This window comes from Triturus cristatus, chromosome 11 (assembly GCF_964204655.1).
Source record: "Triturus cristatus chromosome 11, aTriCri1.1, whole genome shotgun sequence".
Lineage (NCBI taxonomy): Eukaryota > Metazoa > Chordata > Amphibia > Caudata > Salamandridae > Triturus > Triturus cristatus.
The window spans coordinates 1143774712-1143800841 of record NC_140594.1 but is presented as its reverse complement, the minus strand read 5'-3'; the positions used below and the strand labels follow the sequence as shown (position 1 = coordinate 1143800841).

At 45.7% G+C, this 26130-nt stretch overlaps 16 non-coding genes across 16 annotated transcripts; all 16 read right to left on the bottom strand.

Annotated features, from left to right (window-relative positions):
- Nucleotides 1–1098: 1098 nt before the first annotated feature.
- Nucleotides 1099–1170, bottom strand: TRNAG-UCC (transfer RNA glycine (anticodon UCC)). Its single transcript has one exon. It is a non-coding gene; the product is annotated as a tRNA-Gly (tRNA).
- A 1510-nt stretch (nt 1171–2680) lies between these two features.
- Nucleotides 2681–2752, bottom strand: TRNAG-UCC (transfer RNA glycine (anticodon UCC)). Its single transcript has one exon. It is a non-coding gene; the product is annotated as a tRNA-Gly (tRNA).
- A 1510-nt stretch (nt 2753–4262) lies between these two features.
- TRNAG-UCC (transfer RNA glycine (anticodon UCC)) lies at nt 4263–4334 on the bottom strand. Its single transcript has one exon. It is a non-coding gene; the product is annotated as a tRNA-Gly (tRNA).
- A 1501-nt stretch (nt 4335–5835) lies between these two features.
- Nucleotides 5836–5907, bottom strand: TRNAG-UCC (transfer RNA glycine (anticodon UCC)). The gene has a single exon. It is a non-coding gene; the product is annotated as a tRNA-Gly (tRNA).
- Nucleotides 5908–7417: 1510 nt separating this feature from the next.
- Nucleotides 7418–7489, bottom strand: TRNAG-UCC (transfer RNA glycine (anticodon UCC)). The gene has a single exon. It is a non-coding gene; the product is annotated as a tRNA-Gly (tRNA).
- A 1521-nt stretch (nt 7490–9010) lies between these two features.
- On the bottom strand, nt 9011–9082 carry TRNAG-UCC (transfer RNA glycine (anticodon UCC)). The gene has a single exon. It is a non-coding gene; the product is annotated as a tRNA-Gly (tRNA).
- A 1501-nt stretch (nt 9083–10583) lies between these two features.
- On the bottom strand, nt 10584–10655 carry TRNAG-UCC (transfer RNA glycine (anticodon UCC)). Its single transcript has one exon. It is a non-coding gene; the product is annotated as a tRNA-Gly (tRNA).
- A 1510-nt stretch (nt 10656–12165) lies between these two features.
- On the bottom strand, nt 12166–12237 carry TRNAG-UCC (transfer RNA glycine (anticodon UCC)). Its single transcript has one exon. It is a non-coding gene; the product is annotated as a tRNA-Gly (tRNA).
- Nucleotides 12238–13747: 1510 nt separating this feature from the next.
- Nucleotides 13748–13819, bottom strand: TRNAG-UCC (transfer RNA glycine (anticodon UCC)). The gene has a single exon. It is a non-coding gene; the product is annotated as a tRNA-Gly (tRNA).
- A 1521-nt stretch (nt 13820–15340) lies between these two features.
- TRNAG-UCC (transfer RNA glycine (anticodon UCC)) lies at nt 15341–15412 on the bottom strand. The gene has a single exon. It is a non-coding gene; the product is annotated as a tRNA-Gly (tRNA).
- A 1521-nt stretch (nt 15413–16933) lies between these two features.
- Nucleotides 16934–17005, bottom strand: TRNAG-UCC (transfer RNA glycine (anticodon UCC)). The gene has a single exon. It is a non-coding gene; the product is annotated as a tRNA-Gly (tRNA).
- Nucleotides 17006–18506: 1501 nt separating this feature from the next.
- TRNAG-UCC (transfer RNA glycine (anticodon UCC)) lies at nt 18507–18578 on the bottom strand. The gene has a single exon. It is a non-coding gene; the product is annotated as a tRNA-Gly (tRNA).
- A 1510-nt stretch (nt 18579–20088) lies between these two features.
- On the bottom strand, nt 20089–20160 carry TRNAG-UCC (transfer RNA glycine (anticodon UCC)). The gene has a single exon. It is a non-coding gene; the product is annotated as a tRNA-Gly (tRNA).
- Nucleotides 20161–21681: 1521 nt separating this feature from the next.
- TRNAG-UCC (transfer RNA glycine (anticodon UCC)) lies at nt 21682–21753 on the bottom strand. The gene has a single exon. It is a non-coding gene; the product is annotated as a tRNA-Gly (tRNA).
- A 1521-nt stretch (nt 21754–23274) lies between these two features.
- TRNAG-UCC (transfer RNA glycine (anticodon UCC)) lies at nt 23275–23346 on the bottom strand. The gene has a single exon. It is a non-coding gene; the product is annotated as a tRNA-Gly (tRNA).
- Nucleotides 23347–24847: 1501 nt separating this feature from the next.
- TRNAG-UCC (transfer RNA glycine (anticodon UCC)) lies at nt 24848–24919 on the bottom strand. Its single transcript has one exon. It is a non-coding gene; the product is annotated as a tRNA-Gly (tRNA).
- Between the last annotated feature and the right edge of the window lie 1211 nt (nt 24920–26130).

The following is a 26130-nucleotide window of genomic DNA, read 5'->3' as shown; positions in this document are numbered from 1 at the left end:
TCCTTTGACGATCACTCTCTTGATTTACAGCAGAGACAGATAGTTGAGAAGTCTTTTCTCACATAGCTAGCACAAGCCTGCGCTTTTCCTTGCTGGCAGGGTGGAAATGACAGATTAGTCCTAGGAAGAAAAATCAAGCAATATTAGCAGAGGATGGTTTCGATCCATCGACCTCTGGGTTATGGGCCCAGCACGCTTCCGCTGCGCCACTCTGCTCCCTTGTGAAAGTGCTCTCTTTATGCAGAGGAGGAGCTTTCAGCGGAGTGGCAAGGGATTGGTGGGGCTCTCTCCTCATTTGCCTCAGCACATCGCAAGGTATGCTGGGTACAGAAAATCTTCATCTTCCCCACTCACATTCAGTCATAACTGAAAGTGCAGACCCTCTTAGGAATTAGCCGTTTCAGGCCTTTACCAAGACAGCAGCTCTCTGTCCCTGTCCTTTCTCTGTGATCCTAGCACTAGCATACTCAGGATTTGGCTTTACCTGGGAGCCAGAGATCTACCCGGTGAGGGCTGAGGCTTTTGAGCGTTTGGGAGCGTTGAGGACGCTGGACAGGAAACTATGCCAATTTGAAGTATCCAACCTTCCTGCTGCAGTGAGAGTCTCTTTCCGTGGAAATCTGGCACTTGGAGTCCTCTCAACTTGCCCTCTGATAAAACATTTTTCTGAGCCGCAGTTACATCCGATGGTTACAAGGTGGCGCTGCATTCAGGTGAGAGCACAAGTATGCACAAAATCTTGGGGACTTTTGCCAGATTTATCGGTGGATCTTGCCTATTATTTTCAGAGGCTAGATATCGCCTATAAATGCTTTTTAAAATAGGGATGCTGGGGTTATAATGTCTGGTCGGGGCTCAGCCCTTTCATTGCCTGCCCCCAGCAAAATATTTATTATCAGCACATGTGAGTGCTGAGTGCTTTATGGAAAATAGCATATATTGGGACAATGAATGTAGCAGATGAGGCGATCGAGATGTCTACCTACGTGTTTGTTTATTTTTTTATATAACGGCTGATTATTCTGTTTCTGATATTTCAGTTTTGTGACATGTTGCATTAAAATATATCCTGCTTGGAGAATATATAAATATTTGCACTGCGTTGGCCGGGAATCGAACCCGGGTCAACTGCTTGGAAGGCAGCTATGCTCACCACTATACCACCAACGCCCTCTGATGTGTGTCCTCTACGTTCCAGATGTTACAACGCCGAGTGCAGTGGCAATCTTGCACCCGTTCCAATGGTGCATTTGGTGTGGATTCCAACATGAAAAGCAGTAGAAATTGTCTTGCAGAGGGTAAAGAACTGGGGATTGAAACCAAGGACAAAGCTGTGCAGAAGAGAAGAAATGGAAAGCAGCAGTACAAATAGTGGAAATGAGCATATGGGCAGCATCGGAAGCAAAGCAGCGAAGAGAAAGGGAGTAAATTCCATGAAATGCATAGGAGATTGATAAAAGCAGAACAAAAAGGGAAGAATTAAATTCAAAGCATGCCCCGAAAAACGTGTGAAGGTCCCACCTGTCATTTATGCTTCTAATTGGGTATCTTTACTTTCAAAGTATAGGGTTGATCCTTTGACGATCACTCTCTTGATTTACAGCAGAGACAGATAGTTGAGAAGTCTTTTCTCACATAGCTAGCACAAGCCTGCGCTTTTCCTTGCTGGCAGGGTGGAAATGACAGATTAGTCCTAGGAAGAAAAATCAAGCAATATTAGCAGAGGATGGTTTCGATCCATCGACCTCTGGGTTATGGGCCCAGCACGCTTCCGCTGCGCCACTCTGCTCCCTTGTGAAAGTGCTCTCTTTATGCAGAGGAGGAGCTTTCAGCGGAGTGGCAAGGGATTGGTGGGGCTCTCTCCTCATTTGCCTAAGCACATCGCAAGGTATGCTGGGTACAGAAAATCTTCATCTTCCCCACTCACATTCAGTCATAACTGAAAGTGCAGACCCTCTTAGGAATTAGCCGTTTCAGGCCTTTACCAAGACAGCAGCTCTCTGTCCCTGTCCTTTCTCTGTGATCCTAGCACTAGCATACTCAGGATTTGGCTTTACCTGGGAGCCAGAGATCTACCCGGTGAGGGCGAGGCTTTTGAGCGTTTGGGAGCGTTCGGGACGTGAGAGGACGCTGGACAGGAAACTATGCCAATTTGAAGTATCCAACCTTCCAGCTGCAGTGAGAGGCTCTTTCCGTGGAAATCTGGCACTTGGAGTCCTCTCAACTTGCCCTCTGATAAAACATTTTTCTGAGCCGCAGTTACATCCGATGGTTACAAGGTGGCGCTGCATTCAGGTGAGAGCACAAGTATGCACAAAATCTTGGGGACTTTTGCCAGATTTATCGGTGGATCTTGCCTATTATTTTCAGAGGCTAGATATCGCCTATAAATGCTTTTTAAAATAGGGATGCTGGGGTTATAATGTCTGGTCGGGGCTCAGCCCTTTCATTGCCTGCCCCCAGCAAAATATTTATTATCAGCACATGTGAGTGCTGAGTGCTTTATGGAAAATAGCATATATTGGGACAATGAATGTAGCAGATGAGGCGATCGAGATGTCTACCTACGTGTTTGTTTATTTTTTTATATAACGGCTGATTATTCTGTTTCTGATATTTCAGTTTTGTGACATGTTGCATTAAAATATATCCTGCTTGGAGAATATATAAATATTTGCACTGCGTTGGCCGGGAATCGAACCCGGGTCAACTGCTTGGAAGGCAGCTATGCTCACCACTATACCACCAACGCCCTCTGAAGTGTGTCCTCTAGGTTCCAGATGTTACAACGCCAAGTGCAGTGGCAATCTTGCACCCGTTCCAATGGTGCATTTGGTGTGGATTCCAACATGAAAAGCAGTAGAAATTGTCTTGCAGAGGGTAAAGAACTGGGGATTGAAACCAAGGACAAAGCTGTGCAGAAGAGAAGAAATGGAAAGCAGCAGTACAAATAGTGGAAATGAGCATATGGGCAGCATCGGAAGCAAAGCAGCGAAGAGAAAGGGAGTAAATTCCATGAAATGCATAGAAGATTGATAAAAGTAGAACAAAAAGGGAAGAATGAAATTCAAAGCATGCCCCGAAAAACGTGTGAAGGTCCCACCTGTCATTTATGCTTCTAATTGGGTATCTTTACTTTCAAAGTATAGGGTTGATCCTTTGACGATCACTCTCTTGATTTACAGCAGAGACAGATAGTTGAGAAGTCTTTTCTCACATAGCTAGCACAAGCCTGCGCTTTTCCTTGCTGGCAGGGTGGAAATGACAGATTAGTCCTAGGAAGAAAAATCAAGCAATATTAGCAGAGGATGGTTTCGATCCATCGACCTCTGGGTTATGGGCCCAGCACGCTTCCGCTGCGCCACTCTGCTCCCTTGTGAAAGTGCTCTCTTTATGCAGAGGAGGAGCTTTCAGCGGAGTGGCAAGGGATTGGTGGGGCTCTCTCCTCATTTGCCTAAGCACATCGCAAGGTATGCTGGGTACAGAAAATCTTCATCTTCCCCACTCACATTCAGTCATAACTGAAAGTGCAGACCCTCTTAGGAATTAGCCGTTTCAGGCCTTTACCAAGAGAGCAGCTCTCTGTCCCTGTCCTTTCTCTGTGATCCTAGCACTAGCATACTCAGGATTTGGCTTTACCTGGGAGCCAGAGATCTACCCGGTGAGGGCGAGGCTTTTGAGCGTTTGGGAGCGTTCGGGACGTGAGAGGACGCTGGACAGGAAACTATGCCAATTTGAAGTATCCAACCTTCCAGCTGCAGTGAGAGGCTCTTTCCGTGGAAATCTGGCACTTGGAGTCCTCTCAACTTGCCCTCTGATAAAACATTTTTCTGAGCCTCAGTTACATCCGATGGTTACAAGGTGGCGCTGCATTCAGGTGAGAGCACAAGTATGCACAAAATCTTGGGGACTTTTGCCAGATTTATCGGTGGATCTTGCCTATTATTTTCAGAGGCTAGATATCGCCTATAAATGCTTTTTAAAATAGGGATGCTGGGGTTATAATGTCTGGTCGGGGCTCAGCCCTTTCATTGCCTGCCCCCAGCAAAATATTTATTATCAGCACATGTGAGTGCTGAGTGCTTTATGGAAAATAGCATATATTGGGACAATGAATGTAGCAGATGAGGCGATCGAGATGTCTACCTACGTGTTTGTTTATTTTTTTATATAACGGCTGATTATTCTGTTTCTGATATTTCAGTTTTGTGACATGTTGCATTAAAATATATCCTGCTTGGAGAATATATAAATATTTACACTGCGTTGGCCGGGAATCGAACCCGGGTCAACTGCTTGGAAGGCAGCTATGCTCACCACTATACCACCAACGCCCTCTGATGTGTGTCCTCTAGGTTCCAGATGTTACAACGCCGAGTGCAGTGGCAATCTTGCACCCGTTCCAATGGTGCATTTGGTGTGGATTCCAACATGAAAAGCAGTAGAAATTGTCTTGCAGAGGGTAAAGAACTGGGGATTGAAACCAAGGACAAAGCTGTGCAGAAGAGAAGAAATGGAAAGCAGCAGTACAAATAGTGGAAATGAGCATATGGGCAGCATCGGAAGCAAAGCAGCGAAGAGAAAGGGAGTAAATTCCATGAAATGCATAGGAGATTGATAAAAGCAGAACAAAAAGGGAAGAATGAAATTCAAAGCATGCCCCGAAAAACGTGTGAAGGTCCCACCTGTCATTTATGCTTCTAATTGGGTATCTTTACTTTCAAAGTATAGGGTTGATCCTTTGACGATCACTCTCTTGATTTACAGCAGAGACAGATAGTTGAGAAGTCTTTTCTCACATAGCTAGCACAAGCCTGCGCTTTTCCTTGCTGGCAGGGTGGAAATGACAGATTAGTCCTAGGAAGAAAAATCAAGCAATATTAGCAGAGGATGGTTTCGATCCATCGACCTCTGGGTTATGGGCCCAGCACGCTTCCGCTGCGCCACTCTGCTCCCTTGTGAAAGTGCTCTCTTTATGCAGAGGAGGAGCTTTCAGCGGAGTGGCAAGGGATTGGTGGGGCTCTCTCCTCATTTGCCTAAGCACATCGCAAGGTATGCTGGGTACAGAAAATCTTCATCTTCCCCACTCACATTCAGTCATAACTGAAAGTGCAGACCCTCTTAGGAATTAGCCGTTTCAGGCCTTTACCAAGACAGCAGCTCTCTGTCCCTGTCCTTTCTCTGTGATCCTAGCACTAGCATACTCAGGATTTGGCTTTACCTGGGAGCCAGAGATCTACCCGGTGAGGGCTGAGGCTTTTGAGCGTTTGGGAGCGTTGAGGACGCTGGACAGGAAACTATGCCAATTTGAAGTATCCAACCTTCCTGCTGCAGTGAGAGTCTCTTTCCGTGGAAATCTGGCACTTGGAGTCCTCTCAACTTGCCCTCTGATAAAACATTTTTCTGAGCCGCAGTTACATCCGATGGTTACAAGGTGGCGCTGCATTCAGGTGAGAGCACAAGTATGCACAAAATCTTGGGGACTTTTGCCAGATTTATCGGTGGATCTTGCCTATTATTTTCAGAGGCTAGATATCGCCTATAAATGCTTTTTAAAATAGGGATGCTGGGGTTATAATGTCTGGTCGGGGCTCAGCCCTTTCATTGCCTGCCCCCAGCAAAATATTTATTATCAGCACATGTGAGTGCTGAGTGCTTTATGGAAAATAGCATATATTGGGACAATGAATGTAGCAGATGAGGCGATCGAGATGTCTACCTACGTGTTTGTTTATTTTTTTATATAACGGCTGATTATTCTGTTTCTGATATTTCAGTTTTGTGACATGTTGCATTAAAATATATCCTGCTTGGAGAATATATAAATATTTGCACTGCGTTGGCCGGGAATCGAACCCGGGTCAACTGCTTGGAAGGCAGCTATGCTCACCACTATACCACCAACGCCCTCTGAAGTGTGTCCTCTAGGTTCCAGATGTTACAACGCCAAGTGCAGTGGCAATCTTGCACCCGTTCCAATGGTGCATTTGGTGTGGATTCCAACATGAAAAGCAGTAGAAATTGTCTTGCAGAGGGTAAAGAACTGGGGATTGAAACCAAGGACAAAGCTGTGCAGAAGAGAAGAAATGGAAAGCAGCAGTACAAATAGTGGAAATGAGCATATGGGCAGCATCGGAAGCAAAGCAGCGAAGAGAAAGGGAGTAAATTCCATGAAATGCATAGAAGATTGATAAAAGTAGAACAAAAAGGGAAGAATGAAATTCAAAGCATGCCCCGAAAAACGTGTGAAGGTCCCACCTGTCATTTATGCTTCTAATTGGGTATCTTTACTTTCAAAGTATAGGGTTGATCCTTTGACGATCACTCTCTTGATTTACAGCAGAGACAGATAGTTGAGAAGTCTTTTCTCACATAGCTAGCACAAGCCTGCGCTTTTCCTTGCTGGCAGGGTGGAAATGACAGATTAGTCCTAGGAAGAAAAATCAAGCAATATTAGCAGAGGATGGTTTCGATCCATCGACCTCTGGGTTATGGGCCCAGCACGCTTCCGCTGCGCCACTCTGCTCCCTTGTGAAAGTGCTCTCTTTATGCAGAGGAGGAGCTTTCAGCGGAGTGGCAAGGGATTGGTGGGGCTCTCTCCTCATTTGCCTAAGCACATCGCAAGGTATGCTGGGTACAGAAAATCTTCATCTTCCCCACTCACATTCAGTCATAACTGAAAGTGCAGACCCTCTTAGGAATTAGCCGTTTCAGGCCTTTACCAAGACAGCAGCTCTCTGTCCCTGTCCTTTCTCTGTGATCCTAGCACTAGCATACTCAGGATTTGGCTTTACCTGGGAGCCAGAGATCTACCCGGTGAGGGCGAGGCTTTTGAGCGTTTGGGAGCGTTCGGGACGTGAGAGGACGCTGGACAGGAAACTATGCCAATTTGAAGTATCCAACCTTCCAGCTGCAGTGAGAGGCTCTTTCCGTGGAAATCTGGCACTTGGAGTCCTCTCAACTTGCCCTCTGATAAAACATTTTTCTGAGCCTCAGTTACATCCGATGGTTACAAGGTGGCGCTGCATTCAGGTGAGAGCACAAGTATGCACAAAATCTTGGGGACTTTTGCCAGATTTATCGGTGGATCTTGCCTATTATTTTCAGAGGCTAGATATCGCCTATAAATGCTTTTTAAAATAGGGATGCTGGGGTTATAATGTCTGGTCGGGGCTCAGCCCTTTCATTGCCTGCCCCCAGCAAAATATTTATTATCAGCACATGTGAGTGCTGAGTGCTTTATGGAAAATAGCATATATTGGGACAATGAATGTAGCAGATGAGGCGATCGAGATGTCTACCTACGTGTTTGTTTATTTTTTTATATAACGGCTGATTATTCTGTTTCTGATATTTCAGTTTTGTGACATGTTGCATTAAAATATATCCTGCTTGGAGAATATATAAATATTTGCACTGCGTTGGCCGGGAATCGAACCCGGGTCAACTGCTTGGAAGGCAGCTATGCTCACCACTATACCACCAACGCCCTCTGATGTGTGTCCTCTAGGTTCCAGATGTTACAACGCCGAGTGCAGTGGCAATCTTGCACCCGTTCCAATGGTGCATTTGGTGTGGATTCCAACATGAAAAGCAGTAGAAATTGTCTTGCAGAGGGTAAAGAACTGGGGATTGAAACCAAGGACAAAGCTGTGCAGAAGAGAAGAAATGGAAAGCAGCAGTACAAATAGTGGAAATGAGCATATGGGCAGCATCGGAAGCAAAGCAGCGAAGAGAAAGGGAGTAAATTCCATGAAATGCATAGGAGATTGATAAAAGCAGAACAAAAAGGGAAGAATGAAATTCAAAGCATGCCCCGAAAAACGTGTGAAGGTCCCACCTGTCATTTATGCTTCTAATTGGGTATCTTTACTTTCAAAGTATAGGGTTGATCCTTTGACGATCACTCTCTTGATTTACAGCAGAGACAGATAGTTGAGAAGTCTTTTCTCACATAGCTAGCACAAGCCTGCGCTTTTCCTTGCTGGCAGGGTGGAAATGACAGATTAGTCCTAGGAAGAAAAATCAAGCAATATTAGCAGAGGATGGTTTCGATCCATCGACCTCTGGGTTATGGGCCCAGCACGCTTCCGCTGCGCCACTCTGCTCCCTTGTGAAAGTGCTCTCTTTATGCAGAGGAGGAGCTTTCAGCGGAGTGGCAAGGGATTGGTGGGGCTCTCTCCTCATTTGCCTAAGCACATCGCAAGGTATGCTGGGTACAGAAAATCTTCATCTTCCCCACTCACATTCAGTCATAACTGAAAGTGCAGACCCTCTTAGGAATTAGCCGTTTCAGGCCTTTACCAAGACAGCAGCTCTCTGTCCCTGTCCTTTCTCTGTGATCCTAGCACTAGCATACTCAGGATTTGGCTTTACCTGGGAGCCAGAGATCTACCCGGTGAGGGCTTGCCCGGTGTGAGGCTTTTGAGCGTTTGGGAGCGTTCGGGACGTGAGAGGACGCTGGACAGGAAACTATGCCAATTTGAAGTATCCAACCTTCCAGCTGCAGTGAGAGGCTCTTTCCGTGGAAATCTGGCACTTGGAGTCCTCTCAACTTGCCCTCTGATAAAACATTTTTCTGAGCCGCAGTTACATCCGATGGTTACAAGGTGGCGCTGCATTCAGGTGAGAGCACAAGTATGCACAAAATCTTGGGGACTTTTGCCAGATTTATCGGTGGATCTTGCCTATTATTTTCAGAGGCTAGATATCGCCTATAAATGCTTTTTAAAATAGGGATGCTGGGGTTATAATGTCTGGTCGGGGCTCAGCCCTTTCATTGCCTGCCCCCAGCAAAATATTTATTATCAGCACATGTGAGTGCTGAGTGCTTTATGGAAAATAGCATATATTGGGACAATGAATGTAGCAGATGAGGCGATCGAGATGTCTACCTACGTGTTTGTTTATTTTTTTATATAACGGCTGATTATTCTGTTTCTGATATTTCAGTTTTGTGACATGTTGCATTAAAATATATCCTGCTTGGAGAATATATAAATATTTGCACTGCGTTGGCCGGGAATCGAACCCGGGTCAACTGCTTGGAAGGCAGCTATGCTCACCACTATACCACCAACGCCCTCTGATGTGTGTCCTCTAGGTTCCAGATGTTACAACGCCGAGTGCAGTGGCAATCTTGCACCCGTTCCAATGGTGCATTTGGTGTGGATTCCAACATGAAAACCAGTAGAAATAGTCTTGCAGAGGGTAAAGAACTGGGGATTGAAACCAAGGACAAAGCTGTGCAGAAGAGAAGAAATGGAAAGCAGCAGTACAAATAGTGGAAATGAGCATATGGGCAGCATCGGAAGCAAAGCAGCGAAGAGAAAGGGAGTAAATTCCATGAAATGCATAGGAGATTGATAAAAGCAGAACAAAAAGGGAAGAATGAAATTCAAAGCATGCCCCGAAAAACGTGTGAAGGTCCCACCTGTCATTTATGCTTCTAATTGGGTATCTTTACTTTCAAAGTATAGGGTTGATCCTTTGACGATCACTCTCTTGATTTACAGCAGAGACAGATAGTTGAGAAGTCTTTTCTCACATAGCTAGCACAAGCCTGCGCTTTTCCTTGCTGGCAGGGTGGAAATGACAGATTAGTCCTAGGAAGAAAAATCAAGCAATATTAGCAGAGGATGGTTTCGATCCATCGACCTCTGGGTTATGGGCCCAGCACGCTTCCGCTGCGCCACTCTGCTCCCTTGTGAAAGTGCTCTCTTTATGCAGAGGAGGAGCTTTCAGCGGAGTGGCAAGGGATTGGTGGGGCTCTCTCCTCATTTGCCTAAGCACATCGCAAGGTATGCTGGGTACAGAAAATCTTCATCTTCCCCACTCACATTCAGTCATAACTGAAAGTGCAGACCCTCTTAGGAATTAGCCGTTTCAGGCCTTTACCAAGACAGCAGCTCTCTGTCCCTGTCCTTTCTCTGTGATCCTAGCACTAGCATACTCAGGATTTGGCTTTACCTGGGAGCCAGAGATCTACCCGGTGAGGGCTGAGGCTTTTGAGCGTTTGGGAGCGTTGAGGACGCTGGACAGGAAACTATGCCAATTTGAAGTATCCAACCTTCCTGCTGCAGTGAGAGTCTCTTTCCGTGGAAATCTGGCACTTGGAGTCCTCTCAACTTGCCCTCTGATAAAACATTTTTCTGAGCCGCAGTTACATCCGATGGTTACAAGGTGGCGCTGCATTCAGGTGAGAGCACAAGTATGCACAAAATCTTGGGGACTTTTGCCAGATTTATCGGTGGATCTTGCCTAATATTTTCAGAGGCTAGATATCGCCTATAAATGCTTTTTAAAATAGGGATGCTGGGGTTATAATGTCTGGTCGGGGCTCAGCCCTTTCATTGCCTGCCCCCAGCAAAATATTTATTATCAGCACATGTGAGTGCTGAGTGCTTTATGGAAAATAGCATATATTGGGACAATGAATGTAGCAGATGAGGCGATCGAGATGTCTACCTACGTGTTTGTTTATTTTTTTATATAACGGCTGATTATTCTGTTTCTGATATTTCAGTTTTGTGACATGTTGCATTAAAATATATCCTGCTTGGAGAATATATAAATATTTGCACTGCGTTGGCCGGGAATCGAACCCGGGTCAACTGCTTGGAAGGCAGCTATGCTCACCACTATACCACCAACGCCCTCTGATGTGTGTCCTCTACGTTCCAGATGTTACAACGCCGAGTGCAGTGGCAATCTTGCACCCGTTCCAATGGTGCATTTGGTGTGGATTCCAACATGAAAAGCAGTAGAAATTGTCTTGCAGAGGGTAAAGAACTGGGGATTGAAACCAAGGACAAAGCTGTGCAGAAAAGAAGAAATGGAAAGCAGCAGTACAAATAGTGGAAATGAGCATATGGGCAGCATCGGAAGCAAAGCAGCGAAGAGAAAGGGAGTAAATTCCATGAAATGCATAGGAGATTGATAAAAGCAGAACAAAAAGGGAAGAATTAAATTCAAAGCATGCCCCGAAAAACGTGTGAAGGTCCCACCTGTCATTTATGCTTCTAATTGGGTATCTTTACTTTCAAAGTATAGGGTTGATCCTTTGACGATCACTCTCTTGATTTACAGCAGAGACAGATAGTTGAGAAGTCTTTTCTCACATAGCTAGCACAAGCCTGCGCTTTTCCTTGCTGGCAGGGTGGAAATGACAGATTAGTCCTAGGAAGAAAAATCAAGCAATATTAGCAGAGGATGGTTTCGATCCATCGACCTCTGGGTTATGGGCCCAGCACGCTTCCGCTGCGCCACTCTGCTCCCTTGTGAAAGTGCTCTCTTTATGCAGAGGAGGAGCTTTCAGCGGAGTGGCAAGGGATTGGTGGGGCTCTCTCCTCATTTGCCTAAGCACATCGCAAGGTATGCTGGGTACAGAAAATCTTCATCTTCCCCACTCACATTCAGTCATAACTGAAAGTGCAGACCCTCTTAGGAATTAGCCGTTTCAGGCCTTTACCAAGACAGCAGCTCTCTGTCCCTGTCCTTTCTCTGTGATCCTAGCACTAGCATACTCAGGATTTGGCTTTACCTGGGAGCCAGAGATCTACCCGGTGAGGGCGAGGCTTTTGAGCGTTTGGGAGCGTTCGGGACGTGAGAGGACGCTGGACAGGAAACTATGCCAATTTGAAGTATCCAACCTTCCAGCTGCAGTGAGAGGCTCTTTCCGTGGAAATCTGGCACTTGGAGTCCTCTCAACTTGCCCTCTGATAAAACATTTTTCTGAGCCGCAGTTACATCCGATGGTTACAAGGTGGCGCTGCATTCAGGTGAGAGCACAAGTATGCACAAAATCTTGGGGACTTTTGCCAGATTTATCGGTGGATCTTGCCTATTATTTTCAGAGGCTAGATATCGCCTATAAATGCTTTTTAAAATAGGGATGCTGGGGTTATAATGTCTGGTCGGGGCTCAGCCCTTTCATTGCCTGCCCCCAGCAAAATATTTATTATCAGCACATGTGAGTGCTGAGTGCTTTATGGAAAATAGCATATATTGGGACAATGAATGTAGCAGATGAGGCGATCGAGATGTCTACCTACGTGTTTGTTTATTTTTTTATATAACGGCTGATTATTCTGTTTCTGATATTTCAGTTTTGTGACATGTTGCATTAAAATATATCCTGCTTGGAGAATATATAAATATTTGCACTGCGTTGGCCGGGAATCGAACCCGGGTCAACTGCTTGGAAGGCAGCTATGCTCACCACTATACCACCAACGCCCTCTGAAGTGTGTCCTCTAGGTTCCAGATGTTACAACGCCAAGTGCAGTGGCAATCTTGCACCCGTTCCAATGGTGCATTTGGTGTGGATTCCAACATGAAAAGCAGTAGAAATTGTCTTGCAGAGGGTAAAGAACTGGGGATTGAAACCAAGGACAAAGCTGTGCAGAAGAGAAGAAATGGAAAGCAGCAGTACAAATAGTGGAAATGAGCATATGGGCAGCATCGGAAGCAAAGCAGCGAAGAGAAAGGGAGTAAATTCCATGAAATGCATAGAAGATTGATAAAAGTAGAACAAAAAGGGAAGAATGAAATTCAAAGCATGCCCCGAAAAACGTGTGAAGGTCCCACCTGTCATTTATGCTTCTAATTGGGTATCTTTACTTTCAAAGTATAGGGTTGATCCTTTGACGATCACTCTCTTGATTTACAGCAGAGACAGATAGTTGAGAAGTCTTTTCTCACATAGCTAGCACAAGCCTGCGCTTTTCCTTGCTGGCAGGGTGGAAATGACAGATTAGTCCTAGGAAGAAAAATCAAGCAATATTAGCAGAGGATGGTTTCGATCCATCGACCTCTGGGTTATGGGCCCAGCACGCTTCCGCTGCGCCACTCTGCTCCCTTGTGAAAGTGCTCTCTTTATGCAGAGGAGGAGCTTTCAGCGGAGTGGCAAGGGATTGGTGGGGCTCTCTCCTCATTTGCCTAAGCACATCGCAAGGTATGCTGGGTACAGAAAATCTTCATCTTCCCCACTCACATTCAGTCATAACTGAAAGTGCAGACCCTCTTAGGAATTAGCCGTTTCAGGCCTTTACCAAGACAGCAGCTCTCTGTCCCTGTCCTTTCTCTGTGATCCTAGCACTAGCATACTCAGGATTTGGCTTTACCTGGGAGCCAGAGATCTACCCGGTGAGGGCGAGGCTTTTGAGCGTTTGGGAGCGTTCGGGACGTGAGAGGACGCTGGACAGGAAACTATGCCAATTTGAAGTATCCAACCTTCCAGCTGCAGTGAGAGGCTCTTTCCGTGGAAATCTGGCACTTGGAGTCCTCTCAACTTGCCCTCTGATAAAACATTTTTCTGAGCCTCAGTTACATCCGATGGTTACAAGGTGGCGCTGCATTCAGGTGAGAGCACAAGTATGCACAAAATCTTGGGGACTTTTGCCAGATTTATCGGTGGATCTTGCCTATTATTTTCAGAGGCTAGATATCGCCTATAAATGCTTTTTAAAATAGGGATGCTGGGGTTATAATGTCTGGTCGGGGCTCAGCCCTTTCATTGCCTGCCCCCAGCAAAATATTTATTATCAGCACATGTGAGTGCTGAGTGCTTTATGGAAAATAGCATATATTGGGACAATGAATGTAGCAGATGAGGCGATCGAGATGTCTACCTACGTGTTTGTTTATTTTTTTATATAACGGCTGATTATTCTGTTTCAGATATTTCAGTTTTGTGACATGTTGCATTAAAATATATCCTGCTTGGAGAATATATAAATATTTGCACTGCGTTGGCCGGGAATCGAACCCGGGTCAACTGCTTGGAAGGCAGCTATGCTCACCACTATACCACCAACGCCCTCTGATGTGTGTCCTCTAGGTTCCAGATGTTACAACGCCGAGTGCAGTGGCAATCTTGCACCCGTTCCAATGGTGCATTTGGTGTGGATTCCAACATGAAAAGCAGTAGAAATTGTCTTGCAGAGGGTAAAGAACTGGGGATTGAAACCAAGGACAAAGCTGTGCAGAAGAGAAGAAATGGAAAGCAGCAGTACAAATAGTGGAAATGAGCATATGGGCAGCATCGGAAGCAAAGCAGCGAAGAGAAAGGGAGTAAATTCCATGAAATGCATAGGAGATTGATAAAAGCAGAACAAAAAGGGAAGAATTAAATTCAAAGCATGCCCCGAAAAACGTGTGAAGGTCCCACCTGTCATTTATGCTTCTAATTGGGTATCTTTACTTTCAAAGTATAGGGTTGATCCTTTGACGATCACTCTCTTGATTTACAGCAGAGACAGATAGTTGAGAAGTCTTTTCTCACATAGCTAGCACAAGCCTGCGCTTTTCCTTGCTGGCAGGGTGGAAATGACAGATTAGTCCTAGGAAGAAAAATCAAGCAATATTAGCAGAGGATGGTTTCGATCCATCGACCTCTGGGTTATGGGCCCAGCACGCTTCCGCTGCGCCACTCTGCTCCCTTGTGAAAGTGCTCTCTTTATGCATAGGAGGAGCTTTCAGCGGAGTGGCAAGGGATTGGTGGGGCTCTCTCCTCATTTGCCTAAGCACATCGCAAGGTATGCTGGGTACAGAAAATCTTCATCTTCCCCACTCACATTCAGTCATAACTGAAAGTGCAGACCCTCTTAGGAATTAGCCGTTTCAGGCCTTTACCAAGACAGCAGCTCTCTGTCCCTGTCCTTTCTCTGTGATCCTAGCACTAGCATACTCAGGATTTGGCTTTACCTGAGAGCCAGAGATCTACCCGGTGAGGGCTTGCCCGGTGTGAGGCTTTTGAGCGTTTGGGAGCGTTCGGGACGTGAGAGGACGCTGGACAGGAAACTATGCCAATTTGAAGTATCCAACCTTCCAGCTGCAGTGAGAGGCTCTTTCCGTGGAAATCTGGCACTTGGAGTCCTCTCAACTTGCCCTCTGATAAAACATTTTTCTGAGCCGCAGTTACATCCGATGGTTACAAGGTGGCGCTGCATTCAGGTGAGAGCACAAGTATGCACAAAATCTTGGGGACTTTTGCCAGATTTATCGGTGGATCTTGCCTATTATTTTCAGAGGCTAGATATCGCCTATAAATGCTTTTTAAAATAGGGATGCTGGGGTTATAATGTCTGGTCGGGGCTCAGCCCTTTCATTGCCTGCCCCCAGCAAAATATTTATTATCAGCACATGTGAGTGCTGAGTGCTTTATGGAAAATAGCATATATTGGGACAATGAATGTAGCAGATGAGGCGATCGAGATGTCTACCTACGTGTTTGTTTATTTTTTTATATAACGGCTGATTATTCTGTTTCTGATATTTCAGTTTTGTGACATGTTGCATTAAAATATATCCTGCTTGGAGAATATATAAATATTTGCACTGCGTTGGCCGGGAATCGAACCCGGGTCAACTGCTTGGAAGGCAGCTATGCTCACCACTATACCACCAACGCCCTCTGATGTGTGTCCTCTAGGTTCCAGATGTTACAACGCCGAGTGCAGTGGCAATCTTGCACCCGTTCCAATGGTGCATTTGGTGTGGATTCCAACATGAAAAGCAGTAGAAATTGTCTTGCAGAGGGTAAAGAACTGGGGATTGAAACCAAGGACAAAGCTGTGCAGAAGAGAAGAAATGGAAAGCAGCAGTACAAATAGTGGAAATGAGCATATGGGCAGCATCGGAAGCAAAGCAGCGAAGAGAAAGGGAGTAAATTCCATGAAATGCATAGGAGATTGATAAAAGCAGAACAAAAAGGGAAGAATGAAATTCAAAGCATGCCCCGAAAAACGTGTGAAGGTCCCACCTGTCATTTATGCTTCTAATTGGGTATCTTTACTTTCAAAGTATAGGGTTGATCCTTTGACGATCACTCTCTTGATTTACAGCAGAGACAGATAGTTGAGAAGTCTTTTCTCACATAGCTAGCACAAGCCTGCGCTTTTCCTTGCTGGCAGGGTGGAAATGACAGATTAGTCCTAGGAAGAAAAATCAAGCAATATTAGCAGAGGATGGTTTCGATCCATCGACCTCTGGGTTATGGGCCCAGCACGCTTCCGCTGCGCCACTCTGCTCCCTTGTGAAAGTGCTCTCTTTATGCAGAGGAGGAGCTTTCAGCGGAGTGGCAAGGGATTGGTGGGGCTCTCTCCTCATTTGCCTAAGCACATCGCAAGGTATGCTGGGTACAGAAAATCTTCATCTTCCCCACTCACATTCAGTCATAACTGAAAGTGCAGACCCTCTTAGGAATTAGCCGTTTCAGGCCTTTACCAAGACAGCAGCTCTCTGTCCCTGTCCTTTCTCTGTGATCCTAGCACTAGCATACTCAGGATTTGGCTTTACCTGGGAGCCAGAGATCTACCCGGTGAGGGCTTGCCCGGTGTGAGGCTTTTGAGCGTTTGGGAGCGTTCGGGACGTGAGAGGACGCTGGACAGGAAACTATGCCAATTTGAAGTATCCAACCTTCCAGCTGCAGTGAGAGGCTCTTTCCGTGGAAATCTGGCACTTGGAGTCCTCTCAACTTGCCCTCTGATAAAACATTTTTCTGAGCCGCAGTTACATCCGATGGTTACAAGGTGGCGCTGCATTCAGGTGAGAGCACAAGTATGCACAAAATCTTGGGGACTTTTGCCAGATTTATCGGTGGATCTTGCCTATTATTTTCAGAGGCTAGATATCGCCTATAAATGCTTTTTAAAATAGGGATGCTGGGGTTATAATGTCTGGTCGGGGCTCAGCCCTTTCATTGCCTGCCCCCAGCAAAATATTTATTATCAGCACATGTGAGTGCTGAGTGCTTTATGGAAAATAGCATATATTGGGACAATGAATGTAGCAGATGAGGCGATCGAGATGTCTACCTACGTGTTTGTTTATTTTTTTATATAACGGCTGATTATTCTGTTTCTGATATTTCAGTTTTGTGACATGTTGCATTAAAATATATCCTGCTTGGAGAATATATAACTATTTGCACTGCGTTGGCCGGGAATCGAACCCGGGTCAACTGCTTGGAAGGCAGCTATGCTCACCACTATACCACCAACGCCCTCTGATGTGTGTCCTCTAGGTTCCAGATGTTACAACGCCGAGTGCAGTGGCAATCTTCCACCCGTTCCAATGGTGCATTTGGTGTGGATTCCAACATGAAAAGCAGTAGAAATAGTCTTGCAGAGGGTAAAGAACTGGGGATTGAAACCAAGGACAAAGCTGTGCAGAAGAGAAGAAATGGAAAGCAGCAGTACAAATAGTGGAAATGAGCATATGGGCAGCATCGGAAGCAAAGCAGCGAAGAGAAAGGGAGTAAATTCCATGAAATGCATAGGAGATTGATAAAAGCAGAACAAAAAGGGAAGAATGAAATTCAAAGCATGCCCCGAAAAACGTGTGAAGGTCCCACCTGTCATTTATGCTTCTAATTGGGTATCTTTACTTTCAAAGTATAGGGTTGATCCTTTGACGATCACTCTCTTGATTTACAGCAGAGACAGATAGTTGAGAAGTCTTTTCTCACATAGCTAGCACAAGCCTGCGCTTTTCCTTGCTGGCAGGGTGGAAATGACAGATTAGTCCTAGGAAGAAAAATCAAGCAATATTAGCAGAGGATGGTTTCGATCCATCGACCTCTGGGTTATGGGCCCAGCACGCTTCCGCTGCGCCACTCTGCTCCCTTGTGAAAGTGCTCTCTTTATGCAGAGGAGGAGCTTTCAGCGGAGTGGCAAGGGATTGGTGGGGCTCTCTCCTCATTTGCCTAAGCACATCGCAAGGTATGCTGGGTACAGAAAATCTTCATCTTCCCCACTCACATTCAGTCATAACTGAAAGTGCAGACCCTCTTAGGAATTAGCCGTTTCAGGCCTTTACCAAGACAGCAGCTCTCTGTCCCTGTCCTTTCTCTGTGATCCTAGCACTAGCATACTCAGGATTTGGCTTTACCTGGGAGCCAGAGATCTACCCGGTGAGGGCTGAGGCTTTTGAGCGTTTGGGAGCGTTGAGGACGCTGGACAGGAAACTATGCCAATTTGAAGTATCCAACATTCCTGCTGCAGTGAGAGTCTCTTTCCGTGGAAATCTGGCACTTGGAGTCCTCTCAACTTGCCCTCTGATAAAACATTTTTCTGAGCCGCAGTTACATCCGATGGTTACAAGGTGGCGCTGCATTCAGGTGAGAGCACAAGTATGCACAAAATCTTGGGGACTTTTGCCAGATTTATCGGTGGATCTTGCCTATTATTTTCAGAGGCTAGATATCGCCTATAAATGCTTTTTAAAATAGGGATGCTGGGGTTATAATGTCTGGTCGGGGCTCAGCCCTTTCATTGCCTGCCCCCAGCAAAATATTTATTATCAGCACATGTGAGTGCTGAGTGCTTTATGGAAAATAGCATATATTGGGACAATGAATGTAGCAGATGAGGCGATCGAGATGTCTACCTACGTGTTTGTTTATTTTTTTATATAACGGCTGATTATTCTGTTTCTGATATTTCAGTTTTGTGACATGTTGCATTAAAATATATCCTGCTTGGAGAATATATAAATATTTGCACTGCGTTGGCCGGGAATCGAACCCGGGTCAACTGCTTGGAAGGCAGCTATGCTCACCACTATACCACCAACGCCCTCTGATGTGTGTCCTCTACGTTCCAGATGTTACAACGCCGAGTGCAGTGGCAATCTTGCACCCGTTCCAATGGTGCATTTGGTGTGGATTCCAACATGAAAAGCAGTAGAAATTGTCTTGCAGAGGGTAAAGAACTGGGGATTGAAACCAAGGACAAAGCTGTGCAGAAGAGAAGAAATGGAAAGCAGCAGTACAAATAGTGGAAATGAGCATATGGGCAGCATCGGAAGCAAAGCAGCGAAGAGAAAGGGAGTAAATTCCATGAAATGCATAGGAGATTGATAAAAGCAGAACAAAAAGGGAAGAATTAAATTCAAAGCATGCCCCGAAAAACGTGTGAAGGTCCCACCTGTCATTTATGCTTCTAATTGGGTATCTTTACTTTCAAAGTATAGGGTTGATCCTTTGACGATCACTCTCTTGATTTACAGCAGAGACAGATAGTTGAGAAGTCTTTTCTCACATAGCTAGCACAAGCCTGCGCTTTTCCTTGCTGGCAGGGTGGAAATGACAGATTAGTCCTAGGAAGAAAAATCAAGCAATATTAGCAGAGGATGGTTTAGATCCATCGACCTCTGGGTTATGGGCCCAGCACGCTTCCGCTGCGCCACTCTGCTCCCTTGTGAAAGTGCTCTCTTTATGCAGAGGAGGAGCTTTCAGCGGAGTGGCAAGGGATTGGTGGGGCTCTCTCCTCATTTGCCTAAGCACATCGCAAGGTATGCTGGGTACAGAAAATCTTCATCTTCCCCACTCACATTCAGTCATAACTGAAAGTGCAGACCCTCTTAGGAATTAGCCGTTTCAGGCCTTTACCAAGACAGCAGCTCTCTGTCCCTGTCCTTTCTCTGTGATCCTAGCACTAGCATACTCAGGATTTGGCTTTACCTGGGAGCCAGAGATCTACCCGGTGAGGGCGAGGCTTTTGAGCGTTTGGGAGCGTTCGGGACGTGAGAGGACGCTGGACAGGAAACTATGCCAATTTGAAGTATCCAACCTTCCAGCTGCAGTGAGAGGCTCTTTCCGTGGAAATCTGGCACTTGGAGTCCTCTCAACTTGCCCTCTGATAAAACATTTTTCTGAGCCTCAGTTACATCCGATGGTTACAAGGTGGCGCTGCATTCAGGTGAGAGCACAAGTATGCACAAAATCTTGGGGACTTTTGCCAGATTTATCGGTGGATCTTGCCTATTATTTTCAGAGGCTAGATATCGCCTATAAATGCTTTTTAAAATAGGGATGCTGGGGTTATAATGTCTGGTCGGGGCTCAGCCCTTTCATTGCCTGCCCCCAGCAAAATATTTATTATCAGCACATGTGAGTGCTGAGTGCTTTATGGAAAATAGCATATATTGGGACAATGAATGTAGCAGATGAGGCGATCGAGATGTCTACCTACGTGTTTGTTTATTTTTTTATATAACGGCTGATTATTCTGTTTCAGATATTTCAGTTTTGTGACATGTTGCATTAAAATATATCCTGCTTGGAGAATATATAAATATTTGCACTGCGTTGGCCGGGAATCGAACCCGGGTCAACTGCTTGGAAGGCAGCTATGCTCACCACTATACCACCAACGCCCTCTGATGTGTGTCCTCTAGGTTCCAGATGTTACAACGCCGAGTGCAGTGGCAATCTTGCACCCGTTCCAATGGTGCATTTGGTGTGGATTCCAACATGAAAAGCAGTAGAAATTGTCTTGCAGAGGGTAAAGAACTGGGGATTGAAACCAAGGACAAAGCTGTGCAGAAGAGAAGAAATGGAAAGCAGCAGTACAAATAGTGGAAATGAGCATATGGGCAGCATCGGAAGCAAAGCAGCGAAGAGAAAGGGAGTAAATTCCATGAAATGCATAGGAGATTGATAAAAGCAGAACAAAAAGGGAAGAATTAAATTCAAAGCATGCCCCGAAAAACGTGTGAAGGTCCCACCTGTCATTTATGCTTCTAATTGGGTATCTTTACTTTCAAAGTATAGGGTTGATCCTTTGACGATCACTCTCTTGATTTACAGCAGAGACAGATAGTTGAGAAGTCTTTTCTCACATAGCTAGCACAAGCCTGCGCTTTTCCTTGCTGGCAGGGTGGAAATGACAGATTAGTCCTAGGAAGAAAAATCAAGCAATATTAGCAGAGGATGGTTTCGATCCATCGACCTCTGGGTTATGGGCCCAGCACGCTTCCGCTGCGCCACTCTGCTCCCTTGTGAAAGTGCTCTCTTTATGCATAGGAGGAGCTTTCAGCGGAGTGGCAAGGGATTGGTGGGGCTCTCTCCTCATTTGCCTAAGCACATCGCAAGGTATGCTGGGTACAGAAAATCTTCATCTTCCCCACTCACATTCAGTCATAACTGAAAGTGCAGACCCTCTTAGGAATTAGCCGTTTCAGGCCTTTACCAAGACAGCAGCTCTCTGTCCCTGTCCTTTCTCTGTGATCCTAGCACTAGCATACTCAGGATTTGGCTTTACCTGAGAGCCAGAGATCTACCCGGTGAGGGCTTGCCCGGTGTGAGGCTTTTGAGCGTTTGGGAGCGTTCGGGACGTGAGAGGACGCTGGACAGGAAACTATGCCAATTTGAAGTATCCAACCTTCCAGCTGCAGTGAGAGGCTCTTTCCGTGGAAATCTGGCACTTGGAGTCCTCTCAACTTGCCCTCTGATAAAACATTTTTCTGAGCCGCAGTTACATCCGATGGTTACAAGGTGGCGCTGCATTCAGGTGAGAGCACAAGTATGCACAAAATCTTGGGGACTTTTGCCAGATTTATCGGTGGATCTTGCCTATTATTTTCAGAGGCTAGATATCGCCTATAAATGCTTTTTAAAATAGGGATGCTGGGGTTATAATGTCTGGTCGGGGCTCAGCCCTTTCATTGCCTGCCCCCAGCAAAATATTTATTATCAGCACATGTGAGTGCTGAGTGCTTTATGGAAAATAGCATATATTGGGACAATGAATGTAGCAGATGAGGCGATCGAGATGTTTACCTACGTGTTTGTTTATTTTTTTATATAACGGCTGATTATTCTGTTTCTGATATTTCAGTTTTGTGACATGTTGCATTAAAATATATCCTGCTTGGAGAATATATAAATATTTGCACTGCGTTGGCCGGGAATCGAACCCGGGTCAACTGCTTGGAAGGCAGCTATGCTCACCACTATACCACCAACGCCCTCTGATGTGTGTCCTCTAGGTTCCAGATGTTACAACGCCGAGTGCAGTGGCAATCTTGCACCCGTTCCAAAGGTGCATTTGGTGTGGATTCCAACATGAAAAGCAGTAGAAATTGTCTTGCAGAGGGTAAAGAACTGGGGATTGAAACCAAGGACAAAGCTGTGCAGAAGAGAAGAAATGGAAAGCAGCAGTACAAATAGTGGAAATGAGCATATGGGCAGCATCGGAAGCAAAGCAGCGAAGAGAAAGGGAGTAAATTCCATGAAATGCATAGGAGATTGATAAAAGCAGAACAAAAAGGGAAGAATGAAATTCAAAGCATGCCCCGAAAAACGTGTGAAGGTCCCACCTGTCATTTATGCTTCTAATTGGGTATCTTTACTTTCAAAGTATAGGGTTGATCCTTTGACGATCACTCTCTTGATTTACAGCAGAGACAGATAGTTGAGAAGTCTTTTCTCACATAGCTAGCACAAGCCTGCGCTTTTCCTTGCTGGCAGGGTGGAAATGACAGATTAGTCCTAGGAAGAAAAATCAAGCAATATTAGCAGAGGATGGTTTCGATCCATCGACCTCTGGGTTATGGGCCCAGCACGCTTCCGCTGCGCCACTCTGCTCCCTTGTGAAAGTGCTCTCTTTATGCAGAGGAGGAGCTTTCAGCGGAGTGGCAAGGGATTGGTGGGGCTCTCTCCTCATTTGCCTAAGCACATCGCAAGGTATGCTGGGTACAGAAAATCTTCATCTTCCCCACTCACATTCAGTCATAACTGAAAGTGCAGACCCTCTTAGGAATTAGCCGTTTCAGGCCTTTACCAAGACAGCAGCTCTCTGTCCCTGTCCTTTCTCTGTGATCCTAGCACTAGCATACTCAGGATTTGGCTTTACCTGGGAGCCAGAGATCTACCCGGTGAGGGCTTGCCCGGTGTGAGGCTTTTGAGCGTTTGGGAGCGTTCGGGACGTGAGAGGACGCTGGACAGGAAACTATGCCAATTTGAAGTATCCAACCTTCCAGCTGCAGTGAGAGGCTCTTTCCGTGGAAATCTGGCACTTGGAGTCCTCTCAACTTGCCCTCTGATAAAACATTTTTCTGAGCCGCAGTTACATCCGATGGTTACAAGGTGGCGCTGCATTCAGGTGAGAGCACAAGTATGCACAAAATCTTGGGGACTTTTGCCAGATTTATCGGTGGATCTTGCCTATTATTTTCAGAGGCTAGATATCGCCTATAAATGCTTTTTAAAATAGGGATGCTGGGGTTATAATGTCTGGTCGGGGCTCAGCCCTTTCATTGCCTGCCCCCAGCAAAATATTTATTATCAGCACATGTGAGTGCTGAGTGCTTTATGGAAAATAGCATATATTGGGACAATGAATGTAGCAGATGAGGCGATCGAGATGTCTACCTACGTGTTTGTTTATTTTTTTATATAACGGCTGATTATTCTGTTTCTGATATTTCAGTTTTGTGACATGTTGCATTAAAATATATCCTGCTTGGAGAATATATAAATATTTGCACTGCGTTGGCCGGGAATCGAACCCGGGTCAACTGCTTGGAAGGCAGCTATGCTCACCACTATACCACCAACGCCCTCTGATGTGTGTCCTCTAGGTTCCAGATGTTACAACGCCGAGTGCAGTGGCAATCTTCCACCCGTTCCAATGGTGCATTTGGTGTGGATTCCAACATGAAAAGCAGTAGAAATAGTCTTGCAGAGGGTAAAGAACTGGGGATTGAAACCAAGGACAAAGCTGTGCAGAAGAGAAGAAATGGAAAGCAGCAGTACAAATAGTGGAAATGAGCATATGGGCAGCATCGGAAGCAAAGCAGCGAAGAGAAAGGGAGTAAATTCCATGAAATGCATAGGAGATTGATAAAAGCAGAACAAAAAGGGAAGAATGAAATTCAAAGCATGCCCCGAAAAACGTGTGAAGGTCCCACCTGTCATTTATGCTTCTAATTGGGTATCTTTACTTTCAAAGTATAGGGTTGATCCTTTGACGATCACTCTCTTGATTTACAGCAGAGACAGATAGTTGAGAAGTCTTTTCTCACATAGCTAGCACAAGCCTGCGCTTTTCCTTGCTGGCAGGGTGGAAATGACAGATTAGTCCTAGGAAGAAAAATCAAGCAATATTAGCAGAGGATGGTTTCGATCCATCGACCTCTGGGTTATGGGCCCAGCACGCTTCCGCTGCGCCACTCTGCTCCCTTGTGAAAGTGCTCTCTTTATGCAGAGGAGGAGCTTTCAGCGGAGTGGCAAGGGATTGGTGGGGCTCTCTCCTCATTTGCCTAAGCACATCGCAAGGTATGCTGGGTACAGAAAATCTTCATCTTCCCCACTCACATTCAGTCATAACTGAAAGTGCAGACCCTCTTAGGAATTAGCCGTTTCAGGCCTTTACCAAGACAGCAGCTCTCTGTCCCTGTCCTTTCTCTGTGATCCTAGCACTAGCATACTCAGGATTTGGCTTTACCTGGGAGCCAGAGATCTACCCGGTGAGGGCTGAGGCTTTTGAGCGTTTGGGAGCGTTGAGGACGCTGGACAGGAAACTATGCCAATTTGAAGTATCCAACATTCCTGCTGCAGTGAGAGTCTCTTTCCGTGGAAATCTGGCACTTGGAGTCCTCTCAACTTGCCCTCTGATAAAACATTTTTCTGAGCCGCAGTTACATCCGATGGTTACAAGGTGGCGCTGCATTCAGGTGAGAGCACAAGTATGCACAAAATCTTGGGGACTTTTGCCAGATTTATCGGTGGATCTTGCCTATTATTTTCAGAGGCTAGATATCGCCTATAAATGCTTTTTAAAATAGGGATGCTGGGGTTATAATGTCTGGTCGGGGCTCAGCCCTTTCATTGCCTGCCCCCAGCAAAATATTTATTATCAGCACATGTGAGTGCTGAGTGCTTTATGGAAAATAGCATATATTGGGACAATGAATGTAGCAGATGAGGCGATCGAGATGTCTACCTACGTGTTTGTTTATTTTTTTATATAACGGCTGATTATTCTGTTTCTGATATTTCAGTTTTGTGACATGTTGCATTAAAATATATCCTGCTTGGAGAATATATAAATATTTGCACTGCGTTGGCCGGGAATCGAACCCGGGTCAACTGCTTGGAAGGCAGCTATGCTCACCACTATACCACCAACGCCCTCTGATGTGTGTCCTCTACGTTCCAGATGTTACAACGCCGAGTGCAGTGGCAATCTTGCACCCGTTCCAATGGTGCATTTGGTGTGGATTCCAACATGAAAAGCAGTAGAAATTGTCTTGCAGAGGGTAAAGAACTGGGGATTGAAACCAAGGACAAAGCTGTGCAGAAGAGAAGAAATGGAAAGCAGCAGTACAAATAGTGGAAATGAGCATATGGGCAGCATCGGAAGCAAAGCAGCGAAGAGAAAGGGAGTAAATTCCATGAAATGCATAGGAGATTGATAAAAGCAGAACAAAAAGGGAAGAATTAAATTCAAAGCATGCCCCGAAAAACGTGTGAAGGTCCCACCTGTCATTTATGCTTCTAATTGGGTATCTTTACTTTCAAAGTATAGGGTTGATCCTTTGACGATCACTCTCTTGATTTACAGCAGAGACAGATAGTTGAGAAGTCTTTTCTCACATAGCTAGCACAAGCCTGCGCTTTTCCTTGCTGGCAGGGTGGAAATGACAGATTAGTCCTAGGAAGAAAAATCAAGCAATATTAGCAGAGGATGGTTTAGATCCATCGACCTCTGGGTTATGGGCCCAGCACGCTTCCGCTGCGCCACTCTGCTCCCTTGTGAAAGTGCTCTCTTTATGCAGAGGAGGAGCTTTCAGCGGAGTGGCAAGGGATTGGTGGGGCTCTCTCCTCATTTGCCTAAGCACATCGCAAGGTATGCTGGGTACAGAAAATCTTCATCTTCCCCACTCACATTCAGTCATAACTGAAAGTGCAGACCCTCTTAGGAATTAGCCGTTTCAGGCCTTTACCAAGACAGCAGCTCTCTGTCCCTGTCCTTTCTCTGTGATCCTAGCACTAGCATACTCAGGATTTGGCTTTACCTGGGAGCCAGAGATCTACCCGGTGAGGGCGAGGCTTTTGAGCGTTTGGGAGCGTTCGGGACGTGAGAGGACGCTGGACAGGAAACTATGCCAATTTGAAGTATCCAACCTTCCAGCTGCAGTGAGAGGCTCTTTCCGTGGAAATCTGGCACTTGGAGTCCTCTCAACTTGCCCTCTGATAAAACATTTTTCTGAGCCGCAGTTACATCCGATGGTTACAAGGTGGCGCTGCATTCAGGTGAGAGCACAAGTATGCACAAAATCTTGGGGACTTTTGCCAGATTTATCGGTGGATCTTGCCTATTATTTTCAGAGGCTAGATAT